This window comes from Saimiri boliviensis, chromosome X (assembly GCF_048565385.1).
Source record: "Saimiri boliviensis isolate mSaiBol1 chromosome X, mSaiBol1.pri, whole genome shotgun sequence".
Taxonomy (NCBI): domain Eukaryota; kingdom Metazoa; phylum Chordata; class Mammalia; order Primates; family Cebidae; genus Saimiri; species Saimiri boliviensis.
The window spans coordinates 43,805,543-43,827,543 of NC_133470.1; the positions used below are offsets into that span (position 1 = coordinate 43,805,543).

Sequence of the window (22,001 nt, forward strand, 5' to 3'; positions counted from 1 at the left end):
TGAGTCAAGCAGTTCAGTAAGGTCAGGAGTTCGAGACCAGCCTGGCCAACATGGTGAAACCCCGTCTCTACTAAAAAATACAAACACTAGCCAGGTGCGGCGGCACACGCTTGTATAATCCCAGCTACTTGAGAGGCTGAGGTGGGACAATTGCTTGAACCGGGGAGGAGTTTGCAGTGAGCTGAGATTGCACCACTGCACTCCAGCCTAGGGGACAGAGCAACACTCCATCTCAAAAAAAAAAAAAAAAAAAAAAAAAAAAAAAAAAAAAAAAAAAAAAAAATCTGGTGGGCAGATTTGTGTGGATCTATTTGTGGGCTCTCTGTTCCATTCCACTGATCTATATTTTCATCCCTTCATGAATACCACAGCACCCAAATTACTGCAGCTATGCAGTAAGCCGTAACGTCAGGTCGAGTGAGCCCCCTCACTTTATTCTTGTTTTCTGAATTGTGTTAGCCATTCTAGTTCTTTTGCCTTTCCATATTAATTTTACAAAAAGCTTGCCTGTGCCTACAAAAACCCCTTGCTGAGATTTTGGCAGGAATTGCATTAAACCTGTAGATCGCTTTGGGAGGACTGACATCTTTGCTGTATTGACTTCACTAAGTCCTGGACATGGTCTGTCTCTACATTGATTTTGTCCTTGGATTTCTTGCACTGACATTTTGTCACTTTTATCGTAAGAATTCTGTACAAACAAAAAATAATAATAAACAATACATTTTTTTAAAAGTCTGTACATAGGCTGGGCACAGTAGCTCATGCCTGTAATCTCAGCATTTTGGGAGGTCGAGGTGGGAGGATCACTTGAGTTCAAAACCATCCTGGCCAACATAGCAAGACCCCATATCTACAAAAAAGTAAAAAATATATATTAGCCACACCTGTAATCTCAGAACTTTCAGAGGCCAAAATGGGAGGATCACTTGAGCCCAGGAGTTTGAGACCAACCTAGGCATCATGTCAAAACCCTGTTTCTACCAAAAAATAAAAATAAAAATTAGCCAAATGTGGTGATGCATGCCTGTAGTTTCAGATAGGAGGTTGAGGTAGGGAGAATTACTTGAGGTTGGGAGGTCAAGGCTGCAATGAGCTGTGATTGTGCCACTCACAACAGCCTGGGTGACAGAGTGAGACCCTGTCTCAAAAAAAGAATGTACATATTTTGTTAAAAAACTGTACACAGCTGGGCGCAGCGGCTCACACCTCTAGTCTCAGCAGTTTGGGAGGCTGAGGTGGGTAGATACCTGAGGTCGGAGTTCGAGACCAGCCTGGCCATCATGGAGAAACCCATATCTACTAAAAAAACAAAATTAGGCCGGGCGTGGTGGCTCAAGCCTGTAATCCCAGCACTTTGGGAGGCCGAGGCGGGTGGATCACGAGGTCAAGAGATCAAGACCATCCTGGTCAACATGGTGAAACCCCGTCTCTACTAAAAATACAAAAAATTAGCTGGGCATGGTGGCGTGTGCCTGTAATCCCAGCTACTCAGGAGGTTGAGGCAGGAGAATTGCCTGAACCCAGGAGGCGGAGGTTGCGGTGAGCCGAGATCACACCATTGCACTCCAGCTTGGGTAACAAGAGCGAAACTCCATCTCAAAAAAAAAAAAAAAAAAAAAAAATTAGCCAGGCATGGTGGTGCATGCCTGTAATCCCAGTTACTCGGGAGGCTGAAGCAGGAGAATCCCTTGAACCAGGGAGGCAGAGGTTCTGGTGAGCTGAGATCATGCCATTGCATTTCAGCCTGGGAAACAAGAGCAAAATTTCATTTCAAAAAAAAAAAAAAAAAAAAAAAAGCCAGGTGAAGTGGCTCATACCTGTAACTGTAATCTCAGCACTTTGGGAAGCTGAAATACGCAGATCACCTGAGGCCAGGAGTTCGAGACCAGCCTGACCAACATGGTGAAACCCTGTCTCTACTAAAAATAAAAATAAAAAATTAGCCAGTCATGGTTGGGGGTGCCTGTAATCCCAGCTACTCGAGAGGCTGAGGCAAAAGAATCACTTGAACCTGGGAAACAGAAATTTCAGTGAGCCGAGACCACGCCATTGCACTCCAGCCTGAGCAACAAGAATGAAACCATGTCTAAAAAAAAAAAAAATAAGAAAAAAATCTGTACATGTTTTGTGTATATCAAAATATGTCTTTTTCTTTCTTTTTTTTTTCCTTTGAGATAGAGTCTTGCTCTGTCACTCAGGCTGGAGTGCAGTAGAATAATCGTAGCTCACTGCAGCCTCAAGAGCTCCTGGGCTCAAACGATCCTCCTGCCTCAGCCTTTTAACAGGCAAATGCCACCATACCTGGCCAACTTTTTAACTTTTCTGTAGAGACAGGGTCTCACTCTGTTGCTCAGGCTGGTCTTGAACCCCTTGGCTCAAGCAGTCTTCCTGTCTTCATCTCCCAAAGTGCTGGGATTACAGGCGTGAGCCACGGTACCTGCCAGACTTGAATCCTTTCTTGGTATGCAAAAAAGTAGGTCATAAAGGTTCTAACAAAAAACTTTCAGTGATTCTTTTTGTTTGCTTGTTTTTGGAGATAGGGTCTTGCTCTGTTGCTCAGGCTGGAGTAAGTGCAGTGGCACAATGTACAGATTATGTACAGATTATTTATTTATTTATTTATTTATTTATTTATTTTTTGAGACGGAGTTTCGCTCTTGTTACCCAGGCTGGAGTGCAATGGCGCGATCTCGGCTCACCGCAACCTCCGCCTCCTGGGTTCAGGCAATTCTCCTGCCTCAGCCTCCTGAGTAGCTGGGATTACAGGCACACGCCGCCATGCCCAGCTAATTTTTTGTATTTTTAGTAGAGACGGGGTTTCATCATGTTGACCAGGATGGTCTCGATCTCTCGACCTCGTGATCCACCTGCCTCGGCCTCCCAAAGTGCTGGGATTACAGGCGTGAGCCACCGCGCCCGGCCCTATTTATTTATTTTTTGAGACAGAGTGTCACGCTGTCACCCAGCCTGGAGTGCAGTGGCATGATCATGGCCCATTGCAGCCTCAACATCCCAGCCTCAAGTAATTCTCCCACTTCACGGCTCACTGCAGCCCAGGCTAATTATTATTATTGTTGTTGTTATTATTTAATTTATTGTAGAGATGGGGTCTTGCTTTGTTGTCCAGTCTGATCTCGAACAGGGGATCCTCGCACCTCGACCTCCCAAAGTGCTAGGATTACAGGCATGAGCCACTATACCTAGCCACCTTCTGTATTTAATTAAGTCTGGGGGAAATTTTTTGGTGAGACACTGGGTTGTCTAATGCTTGTTGGGGACAACTCTTTGCGGATTTCAATTCCTAACATCTCATCATGGGAATTTAGGAACTTATATGAAGCGTCCTCATCAGCCCATTAAACCAGATGGCCACGGAAACTCTAACGTGGCAGATCTGATGCTTCCTGGGGTCACAACTAGGACAGTGAGTTATGAATTCAGACCATGGCTGGGTGCCGTGGCTCACAACTGTAATCCTAATGGTTTGGGAGGCCAAGGTGGGAGAATCACTTGAGGCCGGGAGTTCAAGACCAGCCTGAGCAACATAGTGAGACCCTGTCTCTACAAAAAATTCAAAAACTTGCCAGGCATGGTGACATGCACCTGTAGTCCCAGCTACTCGGGAGGCTGAGGTGGGAGGATTATTGCCTGAGCCCAGAATGTTGAGGCTTCAGTGAGCCAAGTTACACCACTGCACTCCAGCCTAGGCGACAGAGTGAGACCCTGTCTCTTAAAAACAAAAAAGATTCGGGCCACAACATCCACAAGGCACCAGCGTTTGAGAAGTCATTTCTCTCCATGGCCTGGCACTGGTTTTCATCTTGGTATTAGAAATGCATCAGTGCTCCTTGGGGAAGGAGCCGGCTTCACTCGCACCTGACCGGTGAGCTAGGAAAAATGCACATTATTTTTATTTTATTTTATTTTTTTGACATAGTCTCATTCTGTCGCCCAGGCTGGAGTGCAATGGTGCGATCTTGGCTCACTGCAACCTCTGCCTCCAGGATTCAAACAATTCTCCTGCCTCAGCCTCCTAAGTAGCTGGAATTACAGGTGCCCATCACCACGCCCAGCTAATTTTATATATATATATATATTTTCAGACGGAGTTTCACTCTTGTTACCCAGGCTGGAGTGCAATGGCGCGATCTCGGCTCACCGCAACCTCCACCTCCTGGGTTCAGGCGATTCTCCTGCCTCAGCCTCCTGAGTAGCTGGGATTACAGGCACGCACCACCATGCCCAGCTGTTTTGTATTTTTAGTAGAGACGGGGTTTCACCATGTTGACCAGGATGGTCTCCATCTCTTGACCTTGTGATCCACCCGCCTCGGCCTCCCAAAGTGATGGGATTACAGGCTTGAGCCACCGCGCCCAGCCTAATTTTTTATATTTTTAGTAGAGACAGGGTTTCGCCATGTTGGCCAGGCTGGTTTCGAACTCCTGACCTCAGGTGATCCACCCACTTTGGCCTCCCAAAGTGCTGGGATTACAGGTGTGAGCCACCGCGCCCAGCTGCAAATGCACATTATAAGAAGGAGCCAGATAGGGCCTGAGTCCCTCTATGACGCACGGGCCGTGATAAAGGTGTCATGTTGGCCACAGAAAGCACGATCGTTTTCTCTGGGCTGGAGGTTGAAGGCGGGACGTGCGCTGTTGTCCCAGGAGCTGGGGCTTTCTCAGAGGCCCTTTTCTTGTGATGTCCAAACAACCACGCAGAAAATGCTAATTGATTACTTTCCAAAAAATGATGCTTTGGGCTTCAAAGCCCCATCACAACTTTCATCTCACCAAGAAACCCTAGGCCAAGCTTGTGTAACCCTCAACCCGCGGGCTACATGTGACCCAGGAAGGCTTTGAATGTGGCCCAACACAAATCCTATGCTTTCTTAAAACATTATGAGATGCTTTTGTCATTTTTTTTTTTTTTTTAGCTCATCAGCTATCACTAGTGTTAGTGTATGTTATGTGTGGCCCAAGAAAATTCTTCTTCTTCCAGTGTGGCCCAGGGAAGTCAAAAGATTGGACACCCAGCTGGGATTTTCCGATTTAGCCCTCCCACGTTTCCCAGAGCAGGACAGTCCCTCACACCAGTCTCAAAGGCCAGCAGGGCTTTTCCTCAGGGACTGAGAGCTATGGTCGCTGACAGGTTCAAAAGCGATGATAACAGTCAAGACTCTTCCTTAGGGCTTGAGGGTTGCAGCAAATACCTGCCGTCTGTCTGCCTGCTTTTTCTGTCACTTCTGAAATTCTGGTCTCATGCCCACAGTCAAAGCAACTAACTTCTGTGGCTACTAGAACTTTCTTTCTGCTTTTCTCACTCTGCGTTTGCTGCTGCTGTTGATGAAACTCAGCTTCTTATTTCTAGGCACGCTCAGAGTGAGGATCCATGGGAAGCTTTGCTTCTCAGGTCATATAACCCCATCTTTCCTCTGCTTCTGACCTATTTTTCTGTGTCCTTGGTACTGTGGTCTTATCGAGAGAAGTAACATTTTGTCTTGCATTTGCAAAAATCTCTACCTTTTCCCACAAGGGGATTTCAGCACAGTTGGCTATTTTAACAGATAACGTCGCACATGTACCACACGTTCCGTTCCCGAGTCCTTGAAAGTAATTTTTAGCTTTTTATGGGCTATCTTGTTCTTCCCAGCTACATTTTTTGGAAGTCCAGCAGAATAACTTGCTACTTTTTTTTTTTTTTTTTTTGAGACAGAGATATTGTTCTTGTTGCCCAGGCTAGAGTGCAATGGCGCAATCTAGGCTCACTGCAATTTCTGCCTCCCAGGTTCAAGTGATTCTCCTGCCTCAGCCTCCCCGGTAGCTGGGATTACAGGTGCCCACCACCACACCCAGCTAATTTTGTATTTTTCGTAGAGACGGGGTTTCTCCATGTTGGTCAGGCTGGTCTCGAACTCCCGACCTCAGGTGATCCTCGGGCCTCAGCCTCCCAAAGTGCTGGGATTACAGGCATGAGCCACCGCGCCCTGCCAACTTGCTAACAGCAGGGAACAGCTTGTGAGACAAAAAGCATGGCTTTGTTAATTAGCAAAAAGCTGTAATGTGGACACCAGTAACACAACAGGATTGGGACCTGCTTTCTTTTTTTCTTTCTTTCTTTTTTTTTTTTTTTGAGACGGAGTTTCACTCTTGTTACCCAGGCTGGAGTGCAATGGCACGATCTTGGCTCACCACAACCTCCACCTCCTGGGTTCAAGCAATTCTCCTGCCTCAGCCTCCTGAGTAACTGGGATTACAGGCACACACCACCATGCCCAGCTAATTTTTTGTATTTTTAGTAGAGACGGGGTTTCACCATGTTGACCAGGATGGTCTCGATCTCTTGACCTCGTGATCCACCCGCCTCGGCCTCCCAAAGTGCTGGGATTACAGGCTTGAGCCACCGCGCCCGGCTCTTTTTTTTTTTTTTTAAACAGAGTCTCACTCTGCTGCCTAGGCTTCTTTACTTAACATGTTTCTTTTTTTTTTTTTTTTTTTGAGACGGAGTTTTGCTCTTGTTGCCCAGGCTGGAGTGCAATGGCACAATCTGGGCTCACTGCAACCTCCACCTCCCAGGTTCAAGTGATTTTCCTGCCTCAGCCTCCCCAGCAGCTGGGATTGCAGGCATGTGCCACCACACCTGGCTAATTTTGTGTTTTTAGTAGAGACGGAGTTTCTTCATGTTCGTCAGTCTGGTCTCAAAATCCTGATCTCAGGTGATCCACTCGCCTTGGCCTCCCAAAGTGCTGGGCTTACAGGTGTGAGCCACCACTCCTAGCTCACATTTTAAAACATGAGTAAAACTGCATTTATCTCTGATGGAACTAATGGGCACAGCAGGAGATGGATGGTACCTTTCCTAGTTTCTTTCAGCTTCCATGGTGTATATCTTTTTTTTTTTTTTTAAGAGACAGGAGTCGGCCGGGCGCGGTGGCTCAAGCCTGTAATCCCAGCACTTTGGGAGGCCGAGGCGGGTGGATCACGAGGTCAAGAGATCGAGACCATCCTGGTCAACATGGTGAAACCCCGTCTCTACTAAAAATACAAAAAATTAGCTGGGCGTGGTGGCGCGTGCCTGTAATCCCAGCTACTCAGGAGGCTGAGGCAGGAGAATTGCCTGAACCCAGGAGGCGGAGGTTGCGGTGAGCCGAGATTGCGCCATTGCACTCCAGCCTGGGTAACAAGAGCGAAACTCCGTCTCAAAAAAAAAAAAAAAAAAAGAGAGACAGTCTTGCTGTCACCCTGGCTGGTGTGCAGTGGTGCAATCACAGCTCACTGAAGCCTCGGATGGGCCGAAGTGATCCTCCTGCTTCAGCCTCCTGGGCAGCTGGGATTACAGGCATGAGCACCTTGCCTGGCCTAGTATATCTTTTGACAACAGAAGAGCAGATTTCAGGCCCAGAGCTCCCACCAAGCAGTAGTATTTAGCTAAAATTCAGTAACTTGTTTTTGTAGTACTGACCCCACTATAGAAAGTGGTGGGGAACCAATCCCTTGGAAAAAAAGTTTTGTGATTATATAAACATTCTCTCTCTTTTTTTTTTGAGATGGAGGTTCGCTCTTGTTACCCAGGCTGGAGTGCAATGGCACGATCTCGGCTCACCGCAACCTCCGCCTCCTGGGTTCAGGCAATTCTCCTGCCTCAGCCTCCTGAGTAGCTCGGATTACAGGCATGTGCCACCATGCCCATCTACTTTTTTTTTTTTTTTTTGTATTTTTAGTAGAGACGGGGTTTCACCATGTTGACCAGGATGGTCTCGATCTATTGACCTCGTGATCCACCTGCCTCGGCCTCCCAAAGTGCTGGGATTACAGGCTTGAGCCACCGCGCCCGGCCTAAACATTCTCTTTTAAGAACATAAATTATGAAGTAAAATTAATTTTCTTTAGGAAGGCATACATTCCACCATCAAATGAAACTGATGTATGTGAAAAAAAAAAAAAAAGGCACACGTGAACATGTTAGACATCAGCCTGTTGCTACCGCTTTGATTTAATCAAGGTGATTCAGTTACTGTAGGGACATTTTCAAACAGCCACATTGCAACTCAGAAAAGAAATAGGAAAGCTAGATCGAGAAGGCAGACCTTTCTAGTATTTTGCTTCTTATTAAAATATTGAGAGTCTGTTACATAACTCACTATAAGTAGCCATATAATTTGCAGTAAAATAACTTCGATTAATGTGTATAATCAAAAACTGCAAATAAAATAAATTTTCGGTTCTCTTACTAATACCCCTCTACAGACCCAGACAGACATCTGAATATGCATCATGCAAGGGCGGGGTGATGGCCTCAGAACAGAGATCAGGAGCGAGAGGGTGACCAGCCATGGAGGAGAAGTCATTGCAAACCCTGGCACGGTGTCACGCGGGCAAGTGATGCCCTTCACGTGTGAGTACCAAGAGAAAAATTATAACTTGCATGCTAGTATTGCACCCCTGAAACTATCAGTGCTATAGACTAGCATTTGCCACATTTCCAGAGCACCCCAGATAGTCACATTTTTAGGGCATACATTTTCTTTTTGTTGTTGTTTTTGTTGTGTTTTTTTGTTTTTTTTTGAGACAGAATCTGGCAGAGTTTCGCTCGTTACCCAGGCTGGAGTGCAGTGGCGCGATCTCAGCTCACCGCAACCTCCGCCTCCCGGGTTCAGGCAACTCTCCTGCCTCAGCCTCCTGAGTAGCTGGGATCACAGGCACGCGCCACCATGCCCAGCTAATGTTTTGTATTTTTAGTAGAGACGGGGTTTCACCTTGTTGACCAGGATGGTCTCGATCTCTTGACCTTGTGATCCACCCGCCTCGGCCTCCCAAAGTGCTGGGATTACAGGCTTGAGCCACCGCGCCCGGCCAGGACATACACTTTCTATAAGAGTAAAAAATTTCAGCCCGGCGCGGTGGCTCAAGCCTATAATCCCAGTACTTTGGGAGGCTGAGGCAGGCAGATCACAAGGTCAAGAGATCGAGACCATTCTGGCCAACATGGTGAAAACCTGTCTCTACTATAAATACAAAAATATTAGCTGGGCTTGGTGGCATGTGCCTGTAGTTCCAGCTACCCAGGAAGGTGAGGCAGGAGAATTGCTTGAATCCGAGAGGCGGAGGTTTGCAGTGAGCTGAGATCGCGCCACTGCACTCCAGCCTGGTGCCTGGTGACAGAGCGAGACTCTGTCTCAAAATAAATAAATAAATAAATAAAAGAGTGAAAAATTTCCTCTGTTGGCCTGCCTTAAGATTTTGCTAAATGTAACAATATGTTTTAACTTTTCTTTCTTCCCTTCCCCTCCCTCCCTCTCTCCCTCCCTTCCTCCCTCTCTCCCTTCCTCCCTTCCTTCCTTCCATCCTGCCTCCTTCCTCTCCCCCTTCCCTCTTCCCCCTTTCCCCCTCTTCCTTCCCCTTCCCCCTTCCCTTCTCTTTCCTTCTTTTTTCTCTGTCTCTTTCTTTCTTTCTGAAACAGGGGCTTGCTCTGTTGCCTAGGCTGGAGTGCAGTGATGTGATCTTGGCTCACTGCAGCCTCAACCTCTCTGGCTTAAGCCATCCTCCCAGCTTAGCCTTCTGAGTTGCTGAGACCACAGGCATGCACCACCACACCTGGCTAATTTTTTTTTTTTTTTTTTTTTGTATTTTTTTGTAGAGACAGGGTTTCACCATGTTGTCCAGGCTGGTCTCGAACTCCTGGCCTCAAGCGATCTGCCTGCCTTGGCCTCCCAAGCCGTTTGCACTTTTCAAAGGGGAAAAGAATTGCAGACTCAAGGCTGAAACACATTCTTTGTTGTAGGTGTGCGTGTTTGCTCACAGCCCTTACGCAGCTTGGGTAAGGAGCCCAATTTTTGGTGGAAGAAAGGGAAACTGCCAGTTTCAACCGCACAACTGAGATACTGGATAAGTTACTTTACAGTTTCGTGTTTCCATTTCCTGATCTGTATGACAGATTCAAGACTATGGACCCATTTGGTTTAGTTTGGTTTTGGGCTTAACTAATCTCCGGATACCCTTTTTACTGTGAAGTGTCTGTGATCTGCCGTCTTAGGTTACACAGATGCACTCATTTCTTTGCATTGCAGTTTTTTTTTCTAGTAAAAGTAGTTATGGTTTCTTGTCTTCCTTTTTAGAATATCTTAAGTAACACCCCACATCCAAGCTCCCAGTAGGCTTCCAGTCCTAACATGATGCAGAGTTCCACAGTGCTCACGAATATTGATGTATTAGGGCAGTGTGAACTTGGAAGCCACTGCGGAAAATTGTAAGGTAAGATGACATTAGAAAAATGTTTCATCGAAATGCCAAAGTGTGCGAAAGCATATCCTCCCTCGCATTTCTGCACAATTTGTGTCGAGTGGTCAAGCAGTTCCTAAGCAACGGTGCGGAGGCGGTTGCTAGGCTGGCTTGTCACATGTCCACGGATTCAGCCGCTAAAGACATGGTGAACCCAACTGCATTCACACAGTTTATTGCTTAAAGAGACAGTAAGACCATCATGGTGTCAGCTCCCACGTCCCTAGTCACACGGGATGACACTAAACCAGAGGGGCCAGGTGACATTGAAGGGCCAACTCAAAAATGACTGTCAAGACTTACACAGAAGCCTGCAGCAGGGATGGAAGTGTGGGCAAGGTAGAAAGCCCCAGGCCACGCCAGAGCCACGGAGGCCAATGAGAAACTGCCTCATGGTGGCTCTTCACCAGGCTGCTTGTCTTGCCCAGTTCCAGGAAAAAAATCATGGGACGTTCTGCCAAGACTCAAGTCAGACTTCAGGCAGGCCTTTGCCTTTGCCCACGTGGAGATGGGCACAGTGTCCATAGCGTCAAGGCAGAGCTGGTCCCTACAACTGCACCGCCTGGCCTTTTGTGTAACCAGCTAAAATTTGTTTTCAAGCAGCACAGGCCAGGTCGAGCGCTGTGGCTCAGGCTTGTAATCCCAGCACTTTGAGGGTCCGAGGTGGGCAGATCACCTGAGCTCAGCAGTTCGAGACCAGCCTAGCCAACATGGTGAAACCCTATCTCTATTAAAAATACAAAAAGTTAGCTAGGTGTGGTGGCAGAAGCCTGTAATCCCAGCTATTCGGGAGGCTGAGGCAGGAGAATCACTTGAACCCAGGAGGCAGATGTTCCAGTGAGCCAAGATGGCACCACTGCACTCCAGCCTGGGCAAGAAGAACAAAACTCCCTCTCGAAAACAAAACAAAACAAAAAACCAACAAATACAAAAATCACCAGGCGTGGTGGTGCATGCCTCCAGTCCCAGCTATTTGGGTGGCTGAGACAAGAGAATCACTTGAACCCAGGAGCCGAAGGTTGCAGCGAGCTGAGATGGCACGACTGCACTCCAGCCTGGGCAACACAGCAAGACTTTGTCCCCCCCCCAAAAAAGCAGGCCACCCTATCAGATGCCCCAATTAATTGTACTGTGACAGGGTCACAGATCCTTTCTATTGGTCTTAAGTGACTTCAGATGGGAATAACCGGCTACGATCAGGTAAAATGATCAGATCCACCTGGGGAATAGACCACAGTCGGGCTCCCGTCAAAGCCAAGCCAGCTAAGTCTTTTAGTTAATCCAGGTGCAACAAAAGGTGTCAGGAACTGCACACGGCCTGCCCTGGCCGCTAGCAGGTATCCAGGCCAATGTGATGGTCCCCCACTACTCGTGCTGGAAAGCTTAGTCTGGTCTGTGTGCGCAGGCAAGTGTAGGTCTGACATCCATGTAAGAAGAGGTCCCATATTGGGGTGTAAACTGTATCTAGAGTTTAAGACCCTGGTGTTTTTGTTTTGTTTTGTTTTGTTTTATTTCGTTTGACAGAGTCTCACTCTGTTAGCCCAGGCTGGAGTGCAGTGGTGCAATGACACCTCACTGCAGCCTCTGTCTCCTGGGTTCAAGCGATTCTCTTGCCTCAGCCTCCTGAGTAGCTGCAATTCAGGTGCCCACCACCACGCCCAGCTAATTTTTGTATTTTTAGTAGAGATGGGGTTTCACCATGTTGGCCAGGCTGGTCTCGAACTCCTGATCTCAAGTGATCTACCTGCCTCGGCCTCCCAAAGTGCTGGGATTATAAGCATGGGTTACCCCGCCAGGACTTTTTTTTTTTTTTTTTTTTGAGACAGGGTCTTGGTCTGTCACCCAGGCTGCAGTGCAGTGGCATGATAGCTCACTGCAGCCTCTGTAAGAACTAATAGAAAGAGGAGAGAAACACGAAGGGTGGCTTGACAGTCAGCAGGTTTGTTTTAAACCTGGGAGGAACTTCTGATCAAGTTAGGTCAGAAGCCGCACTCTCTTATAGACTAAGAGTTTTTAAGGATTCAGGGTGGGAGAGTTCTTTATCTTATTTATTTTTTTAAGCTATCTAGTCTAAGGTATTTTGTTAAGGGTGGAAGAGTTTATCAGAGGCTTGGACTGCTTCTGTGTCTCTTTGATGTGCTTATCTGGGAGGGAGAGTTCTGTCTGTTCACATACATCTTCCTGCAGCTGCAGGAACCCCCCCTCCCCGCCTGCCCCCTGCCCGAGTCTGCATTTAGCTTCCTTATCTTAGTGCGCCTGAAGGGAAAGGAATGCACCTATTAAAGCCACTGTTTTACTGGGACCCCATTGTCTGAGGGTGAAGCTTGGCAGTTACCCAAGAGACTTTCTCCCTGCCTTCCTCTGTGTCTGAGCTGTCTTATCTGTGTTTTGCTGTCTGCTCTTTTCTGGCTGCTTGTAGTTAGAAGAGATTTCTTTGAAATGCACGAAGCTGGAAAGGGAGCTGGAACTTAAAGTGGCGGTGTTTGTCCAAGATGACGGTGCTCCTGCTCTGTCACTCCAGACCCTATAGTTAGAAAACAAGGGGGGACGTGTTCTTTCTGCTACTTCCTGCAGGAATATGGGGGGTGGAGAGGTTCTTGGTCTCGAATTGACTGCAGGAGCAACACCGTCTATAAACGTTTTTGAGTGGTTGTCTGTGAAATGGCCATGATTCTGTCAGTTAAATTTTTTGGAAAAAGTTTATTAGGCAGGGTAAAAATATTAGTCCTAGGCATATGACTAGGAGAGGGCCCAGGAATGGGATGATCCATGCTATGATTTTGTTTTTATCTTTATTATTTATTTATTTTTGAGATGAAGTCTTGCTCTGTCACCAGGCTGATGTGCAGTGGCACGATGTCAGCTCACTGCCACCTCCACTTCCCAGGTTCAAGCAATTCTTCTGCCTCAGCCTCCCCAGTAGCTGGGACTATAGGCATGCACCACCATGCCCAGCTAAGTTTTGTATATTTTTTGGTAGAGACGGGGTTTCACCACGTTGGCCAGGATGGTCTCAATCTCCTGACCTTGTAATCCACCCACCTCGGCCTCCCAAAGTGCTGGGATTACAGGCGTGAGCCACCGCACCTGGCCTGATTTTGGTTTTAAAACCAATAATTGATTTGGTTGTTTTGGTATTCCCTGAGCTTTTTAGCCCTTCTTTTTCATTTTTTTAGCAGCATTTCTTACTAGGCCCGATTGCTTGAGATGCAAACACTTCTTCCCCAATGAAAGGCAGAGGCTCCCTTTTCCAGCTGTTAGAAGATTTAGTCCCCATTTGTTTTGGAGTACTACTCCAGCCAAGGAGTCTAGTTGGTCTTGGACGCTTAGAAGGTTTCGGGCTGTATCTTCTAAGGAGCCCTGTAGTTTTGTTGAAAGAGCCTTAAAGTATGTTAGGGAGGTGGCCAATCCGCTTGCTCCCAACCCAAGTCCGAAAGTTATACCTAAGGCGCCCATTAAGGGAATGACGTGAATGGCCCTTCTTTTTCTAACATAGTGGACGGATGGGATGGGTAAAGGCTGGTCTGGAAGAAGTAGTCCAATGGAGGGAGATAGATAAACTAGCGTACAGCTTTCGGTCCAGTTAGTGGGAAGACAAAGATAGGTGTTGGTGTCACACAAAAAGAACAAGCCTTTGTTGTAAACAAAGTGGATTAAAACAAGTGGATGAAAGATGGGCTGTTTTTTTCTTTCCTGTGGTTTCTTATTCCAGACGGAAAAAGAGGAGGCCAGGGAGGCATCTACTATAGCAGAGATATAAGAAGAGTTACTTTTTAAAAAAAAATTTTAAAAAAATTTTTAATTTTATATTTTTTATTTATTTTTTTTTCTGCCTGATTTAACAAAGGAAGGGTTAATTTTTACACATTGAGCCGTGGGAAAAGGTGTGCATTAGGGACAACACAGGTTAGGCGAGGGGCATTGGCTAAGGGAGAGGCTGGAAAATGAGTGAGCAGGTTGCAGAAATGCTCCCCTTTGCCTCGGGGGACACTTGGTGGTTACTTCGATTAGTTTGGTGGTCAGAGGGGTGTTTAACAATGATAGTGCGGTTGCATTGGTTAGGGGATAAGGACCCTACGGGGAGATCGCCCTTGGAGTCTGAAAAGCAAAGCGAGGCTTGTTGAAACTGGAAGGTGTGCTTAGTGATAGGCCCTTCAATGGGGGGGGCTTGGGGCTTAAGGTATTGAAGACAGTTGTAATAGGTTTGGAATAATTTGTTAGCCTGATTGGCCCTGGAAATTGGATCATCGCCGAATAGAGAGTCAACTTTTTTAGAAAAGGAAGCTCCTTTTTGGAGTTTATAAATTAGGGTTCTCTTTCCAGTTAAAAGGTCATGAAGGGGTGCAGGAAGGACTGAGTAGGCTGAGGAAGTTAGCGATAAGCACATCCAGCATTCCGAGGCAGGGGAAGAGTCAGCCTGCAGTAAGAGGGACTGAGTAGGGTGTGTAGAGTGTCTGAGATGGAGAGCAGTGAGGAGTGGTTGTATTCGTGAGGTTGATGTACTTAGGGAATTTGTAGTAAAAGAAACAAGCAAAAAGAGAAAAAGGTGATTTGGGTAGAAGTAAAGTCCTGGAAAGTTCCTTGAAGCCATAGGTCCCATAGAAGAGTAAGGAGCTGATCAGGATGTTCAATGGGCGCTTCGTGAGGGTACCACTGAAGGTCTGCAGCAAGCTGGGTTAGGAAGCGATGAAAGTTTGGAAGTGAAAGAGACATAAGCGACTTATGTGGATTCTTCCTCTTTTTCCTCCGGGATTCGGGTGAGGCAAAGGGAAGTGGGTCCTGTGGAGACACAAGAAAAAGCTGAAGGAGTTTTGGATTCAGTTGTTTGAGTGTGTACGTGGTGAAGGGGAGTGTTTTTTTCGTTTTGTTTTGTTTTGAGAGAAGTATAATGAATCCAGTTACGGAGTCCCTAGAGTTTTGCTGCCGTGGGTGTGGTAAGGATGATCTGGTAAGGTCCCTTCCATTTAGGCATAAGCTGGGAATTGAGGGTAGGACTGGGGTTTTATTTTATGTTTTTGAGGCAGAGTCTCGCTCTGTCACCCAGGCTGGAGTGCAGTGGCACAATCTTGGCTCACTGCAACCTCCATCTCCCGGGTTCAAGCAGTTCTGCTGCCTCAGCCTCCCCAGTAGCTGGGATTACAGGCACGTGCCACCACACCTGGCTAATTTTTTGTATTTTTAGTAAAGACAGGGCTTCACCATGTTAGCCAGGATGGTCTTGATCTCTTGACCTTGTGATCCACCTGCCTTGGCCTCCCAAAGTGCTGGGATTATAGGCGTGAGCCACCGTCCCCGGCCAGGACTGGGATTTTTTTATGAGAACCCAGTCTTCTAGCTGTAGGAAGGGATTGGAGGAGTTAGCGACGGGTTGTGGCAGGTATTTGTCAGTATATTCCCAAATGAAATGGCGGAGGATATGCAGAAGAGGGGAAAAGAGAGGGGTTGGTAGAGGTGGGGCCTGACCCTGAGGTGGAACAAAAGGGGCGAGTGGTTTCCCATACATGAGTTCAAAGGGGCTGAGCATTAAGGGTCTACGTGGGAGCGCCTGAAATTTTAGAAGGGCCGAGGGTAAAAGCGTAATGCAGTCTTTATCTGTTTGGAGTGAGTACCTGGTGAGAGTGCTTTTAGAATGCCATTTTTTCAACCTTTCCTGAAGATTGAGGTGGATAGGGGATGTGTAGCTTCTAGGTGATTTGTAGAGCACGTGCAAGTGTTTGAGTAATTTGAGAAATGAATTCAGGACCATTATTAGATTAAAAAGAAAGAGGCACCCCAAATCTGGGGAGCACCTATGAGGAGAGATAGAGGGTTGAAGGAGAGTTGAATGTAAGGCTTGCATGCGAGAGCGTGAGATGGAGGTGAGCACCTTATGGCTGAGCGTATCTCGTAGACTGTGAGAAGAAAATGCCTGAAGGGATTCCTAGAATGTGAGTTTTTTTTGCCTCAAGGATGATCCAGAAGGATGAGAAGCTGTGGCCAAAATTTTTAAGCAAAGGGGACAACTTTTATAAATGGGGTCTAATTGTTTTGAAAAATATGCCACTGGTTGGAGGGAACCTCCCGTACGTTGGGTTAATAGTGCAAGGGCCTGATTAGGAGAACTGTGTAAATACAGGCGAAAGGGTTTCAAGAGGTTTGAAAGACCTAAAGCAGGGGCTTGTAATAAGGCAGGTTCTAGGTGAGAAATAGCGTGATAAAGGTCTGGGGTGAAAATGAGTCGTTGGTCAAGATTTCCTTTTGTAGCCGGGCGCGGTGGCTCAAGCCTGTAATCCCAGCACTTTGGGAGGCCGAGGCAGGTGGATCACGAGGTCAAGAGATCGAGACCATCCTGGTCAACATGGTGAAACCCCATCTCTACTAAAAATACAAAAAAAAAAAAAAAAAAAAAAAAATACTAGCTGGGCGTGGTGGCTCGTGCCTGTAATCCCAGCTACTTAGGAGGTTGAGGCAGGAGAATTGCCTGAGCCCAGGAGGCGGAGGTTGCGGTGAGCCGAGATCGTGCCATTGCACTCCAGCCTGGGTAACAAGAGCGAAACTCCGTCTCAAAAAAAAAAAAAAAAAAAAAATCCTTTTGTGTGCTCATAAAGGGGTTTAGCAATAATGATGAAATTTGCTATCCATAATCAGAAATATCCCACTAATCCAAGGAAAGAAAGTAAGCCCCTTTTTGTTTTGGGAAGGGAGATTTGTTGTATGCCTTGCTTTTGAGCCAGTGGAATTTCTCGGGTATTTAGAGCTATGACTAGTCTTTTTTTATTTTTATTTATTTTTTCTTACCCGTTATTCTAGTTAATGATTAGTCTTAAGTATGAAAGTTTTGGGGAGATTAATTGAGCTTTCCCTTTTGATACCTGGTACCTGCATTCAGCCAGAAAATTCAGCCAGGCACACTGGGTCACGCCTGTAATCCTAGCACATTGGGAGGCCAGGGTGGGCAGATCACAAGGTCAGGAGTTTGAGACCAGCCTGATCAACATAGTGAAACCCCATCTGCACTAAAAATACACAAAAAAAATTAGCTGGGTATAGTGGTGTGCACCTGTAATCCCAGCTACTCCGGAGGCTGAGGCAGGAGAATCAGGTGAACCCAGGAGGCGGAGCTTGCAGCAAGCCTAGATCGCGACACTGCACTCCAGCCCAGGCAACGGTGTGAGACTCCATCTCAAAAAAAAAAAAAAAAAGTAAGGCCGGGCGCGGTGGCTCAAGCCTGTAATCCCAGCACTTTGGGAGGCCGAGGCGGGTGGATCACGAGGTCAAGAAATCGAGACCATCCTGGTCAATGTGGTGAAACCCCGTCTCTACTAAAAATACAAAACAGCTGGGTATGGTGGCACGTGCCTGTAATCCCAGCTACTCAGGAGGCTGAGGCAGGAGAATTGCCTGAACCCAGGAGGCGGAGGTTGCGGTGAGCCGAGATCGCGCCATTGCACTCCAGCTTGGGTAACAAGAACGAAACTCCGTCTCAAAAAAAAGTAAAAACTTGGTGGTGTGTTGAATACAATGTTCTAGAGAGGGGCTGCAAATAAGTAAGCTGTCCATATATTGAAGCAAAAGTCTAGGTTATAAGCATAGTTGGGAAAGATCCAGTTGAAGGGCCTGACTGAAATAGTGAGGGCTGCCTCTAAACCCCTGAGGGAGGACAGTCCGCATGAGTTTTGTGTCAGGGTCAGTCCAAGTGAAAGCAAAAACGGTTTGAGAGGAGAGATGTAGAGGAATGGTAAAAAAATACACCATTGAGAGCCAATACAGAGAAATGGCTAGCGTTGGGAGGAATTCGAGATCGGAGGGTGCAGGGGTTTGGGACAACAGGACAAACAGGAACAACAGTGGAGCTGATTTATTGAAAATCCTGAAACAGTCTGTAGGAGCCACCTGGTTTTTTGATCGGGAGAAGAGGAATATTGTGGGGAGAATGGGTGGGGATTAAAATATTGGCAGCCAAAAGTCAGGAGATGATGGGTTTGAGTTCCCACAATCCGTTAGGGGTGGGGGGCTATTGTGGGGACTACTGGGTAGCACTTAGGATCCTTCAGTGAAATCTGAATTGGAGAATGGTGAGTAGTTATTATGGGGGAGTCAGTGTTCTATACTATGGGATTTACCTGGTTGAGGAATTTGAGGTTTAAGTTTTTTGTTTTTTTTTTTTTGAGACAGAGTTTCGCTCTTGTTACCCAGGCTGGAGTGCAATGGCGCGATCTCGGCTCACCGCAACCTCCGCCTCCTGGGTTCAGGCAATTCTCCTGCCTCAGCCTCCTGAGTAGCTGGGATTACAGGCACGAGCCGCCATGCCCAGCTAATTTTTTGTATTTTTAGTAAAGACAGGGTTTCACCTTGTTGACCAGGATGGTCTCGATCTCTTGACCTCGTGATCCACCCGCCTCGGCCTCCCAAAGTGCTGGGATTACAGGCTTGAGCCACCGCGCCCGGCTTGAGATTTAACTTTATTTGATGTGGAGTGTCTGAGGAAGGGGTTTTGTTCTTGACATAATAAGAAGTAAGTGTGGCTTTGGTGCAGGACCCACAAATGAATGATTCCCCCTAATTTGTGTAGGATATCCCTTCCTAGGAAAGGAGTGGGACAATGAGGAATGACCAAGAAACAATGAGGAATGACCAAGAAAGAGTGAGTGAGGGTGACTCCCTGAAATGAGCAGTATAGAGGTGGCGTTTTGTATGGGGTTTCTTGTATGCCCTTCACACCAACAACACCAAACGGATGAACTTCCTAATATGCCTTCATATTCAGTTAACACCAATAGACTCGTCCCGGTACCCAAAAGAAAGGAAATAATCTTACCTGACACCGTAAGACCCTGGGTTTCGTGGACTCACGAGACGTGGAGGCGAAGGATCCTGGGCACGCTCAGTCTTCCGTTGTCAGCACCAGCAGTGAAGAGGTTTCCTCCTGTGACGGTTAGGGGGCTTTATTATGAGCTGCACCCGAAGAGGGCGGATGTCCCCATTGGGGGCAGTCCACTTTCCAGTGTCCCCAAAGACCACAAGTTGGACACGATCTAGTGGGGGGCTAGGGGGTTTAGAACAAGGCTTTGCCTGGTGTCCAGACTTGCCACATCGGAAACAGACTCCCAGAGGGGTGGGGGAGTTTTCTTTTGGGTCATTGGGAGGCTTTTGTGTAACTGGCTTTTGGATAGCAGAAGCGAGCATCTGGTATTTTAACCAGAGCTGTTTGTCTTTTTAAATTTTTTGTTCCTCATCTCTGCTGTTAAAGATACGGAAGGCTGCATTTAGGAGTCCTGTCGGGATGTCTGGGAACCCTCCTGTAACTTTTGTCATTTTTTTCTGGATATCCGGGGAGAACTGGGAAATAAACTAGAGGTAGAGAAAGTTTGCCCTTCTCTAGATTCTGGGTCCAAGTTGGTATATTTCAGCATAGCTTCAGTGAGGCGTGATAAGAAAAGGGCAGGATTTTCTTGAGGCTCTTGTGTAATTTCTCTAAGTTTTTCATAATTAACTGCCTTACGGGCATTTTTGTCCATACTCACAAGGAGACAGATAATCATGTGGTCTCTTCATCTGGTGCCATTGTCTCCCTGTTGGTAAGTCCAATCTGGGTCTCTATGGGGGACTGCATCATTAGCCACTGGATTTTGTATAGGGGCTTGATTATGGAGTTCATCTGCATGTGTTTCAGCTGAATGCCAGATGAGCTCTTTTTCATCAGGAGTGATCGTGGAGGTTAGAATTATATAAATATTGTGCCAAGTTAAATTAAAGGATTGGGTTATATGCAGGAATTTCCTGTGATAATGAGAGAGATTTTCAGAGAAAGATCCCAGACGCTGTTCGATGCACGACAGATTAGACATGGAGAAAGGGACATGAATGCGAGTAATGCCTTTAACTCCAGCCCCTTCCCAGAGAGGGAGAATGGCTGACCTGGTTTAACTGGCTGGAGTAATTTTTGAACGGGTTACAGGTGGAGAAGGAGGAGGGGCAGGGTTGGGGGCTGCTGGGGCACAGGGTTCAAACGGGTGGGCGAGGAGTGGGTGCAGGGGTTGAGGATATAGAGAGGGCTCATTTGCAGGGTCCAAAGGAGTTTTGGAGGAAGGGGTTCCAGAGAAAGGAGAGGGTTTTCATTAAGAAGAAGGATTTCATGAGGGGTGCAAGCTTGACATAGGGAGGGTTGGGATCTAAGGTAGAAAAAAGCCTGAATATAGAGAATCTCTTATCATTTGCTGCTCCTGGTTATAAAGTTGTCAAGGTCCCTGAGAATTTGAAAGTTAAAGGTGCCACTGTTGGGCCATCGGCTGTTGTGATCTAATCTGTATTGGGGCCAAGCTGTGTTGCAGTAGAAAATTCAATGCTTTGGCTTTAGGGTCCCCTGTAAGCCAAGTTTGGCCAGGTAGCGGAGGAGGCAGCCCAGTGGGGAGGATGTAGCAATGTGGGATTGTTTGGCACCCCTGTGGTCTGGTAAGAGGAAGACGAGGGTGTCTGTTTTGTTCTAGGGGTCCCCAGACCAAAGACAGAGACCCAGGGGGCTCCACCCCACCCGGACCTGGGCCTGGCCTGCTGGGCTCTTCTGGCGGTCCTCTTGGACCTGGAGGCCCTGGGGGCCCCCGTTAAAAAAAAAAAAAAAAAAAAAAAAAAAGACAGAGACCTAGAATCCTCTTTCTGAAAGAGGACGGTTAGGCTAAGAAACTGGGTGTCCCCAAGATTTCCTCTAGCTTAGTTCTATTGGTCCTCCGAGGTCCTGGACGGCAGCCTGGACTTTCTCTGGTACTGGGACAAAGCCAGGAGAAGGCAGATCTTACCAGTCGGCTGAATTAATGTCCGATGTTAGATGTTCCGGTTAGAATCAGCAAAAGGCTTCCCAGACTGGAGCCACTCAAGGAAAAAGAGAGAGAGAGAGAGAGAGAGAGAGAGAGAGCGAGCGCGAGCGCGAGGGTTAGGGAGCAAAATACCTGTTATGGGCAGTCGGAGGTGGATTCCTGAGAACTGAGAGTTTCAAAAGCCCACTGTGGAGTAGCCCCGGCCTGAGCCTCGCAGTCCCCTTCAGGTCAGCTGTCCTCCTCATGCAAATTGCTTGAAAATTGAAGTGCAAGAAAAGACAAGGTGGGTGGCCAGAGATCCTCAGGATCCAGGAGTTAACTCAGGATGCGCTGCCATTGCCCATTGCTTCCCGGGTTGCAAGAGAGTCTCTGGCCCCCACACCCGGCCCAGGTGTCAGCATCAAATGTAAAAATTAAAGAAAGAGGAGAGAAACACGAAGGGTGGCTTGATGGTCAACAGGTTTAATTTTAAACAGGGCAGGGACTTTTGATCAAGTTAGGTCAGAAGTCACAGTGTCTTACAGACTAAGAGTTTTTAAGGATTCAGGGTGGGAGAGTTTATCAGAGGCTTGGACTGCTTCTGTGTCTCTTTTGTTGTGCTTACCTGGTAGGGAGAGCTGTGTGTCTGTTCACATGTATCTTTTTGCAGCTGCAGGCATATCCCCGGAGTCTGCTTTTAGCTTCCTTATCTTAGTGCACCTGAAGGGAAAGGAATGTGCCTATTAAGGCCCACTGTTTTACTGGGGCCGCATTGTGCGAGGGTGAAGTTTGGCAGTTACCCAAGAGACTTTCTCCCTGCCTTCCTCTGTGTCTGAGCTGTCTTATCTGTGTTTTGCTGTCTGCTCTTTTCTGGCTGCTTGTAGTTAAGAGAAGTGATTTCCTTGAAATGAACGAAGCTGGAAGGGCAGCTGGAATTTAAAGTGGCAGTGTTTGT

At 47.1% G+C, this 22,001-nt stretch overlaps 1 long non-coding RNA gene across 1 annotated transcript; it reads right to left on the minus strand.

The window, feature by feature from the left end:
• Positions 1-14,114: 14,114 nt before the first annotated feature.
• LOC141582815 (uncharacterized) lies at positions 14,115-21,299 on the minus strand. The gene is made up of 3 exons (XR_012515721.1): positions 21,200-21,299; positions 19,075-19,182; positions 14,115-15,056 (listed from the first exon to the last, which is right to left on the minus strand). It is a non-coding gene; the product is annotated as an uncharacterized LOC141582815 (long non-coding RNA).
• Positions 21,300-22,001: the final 702 nt, after the last annotated feature.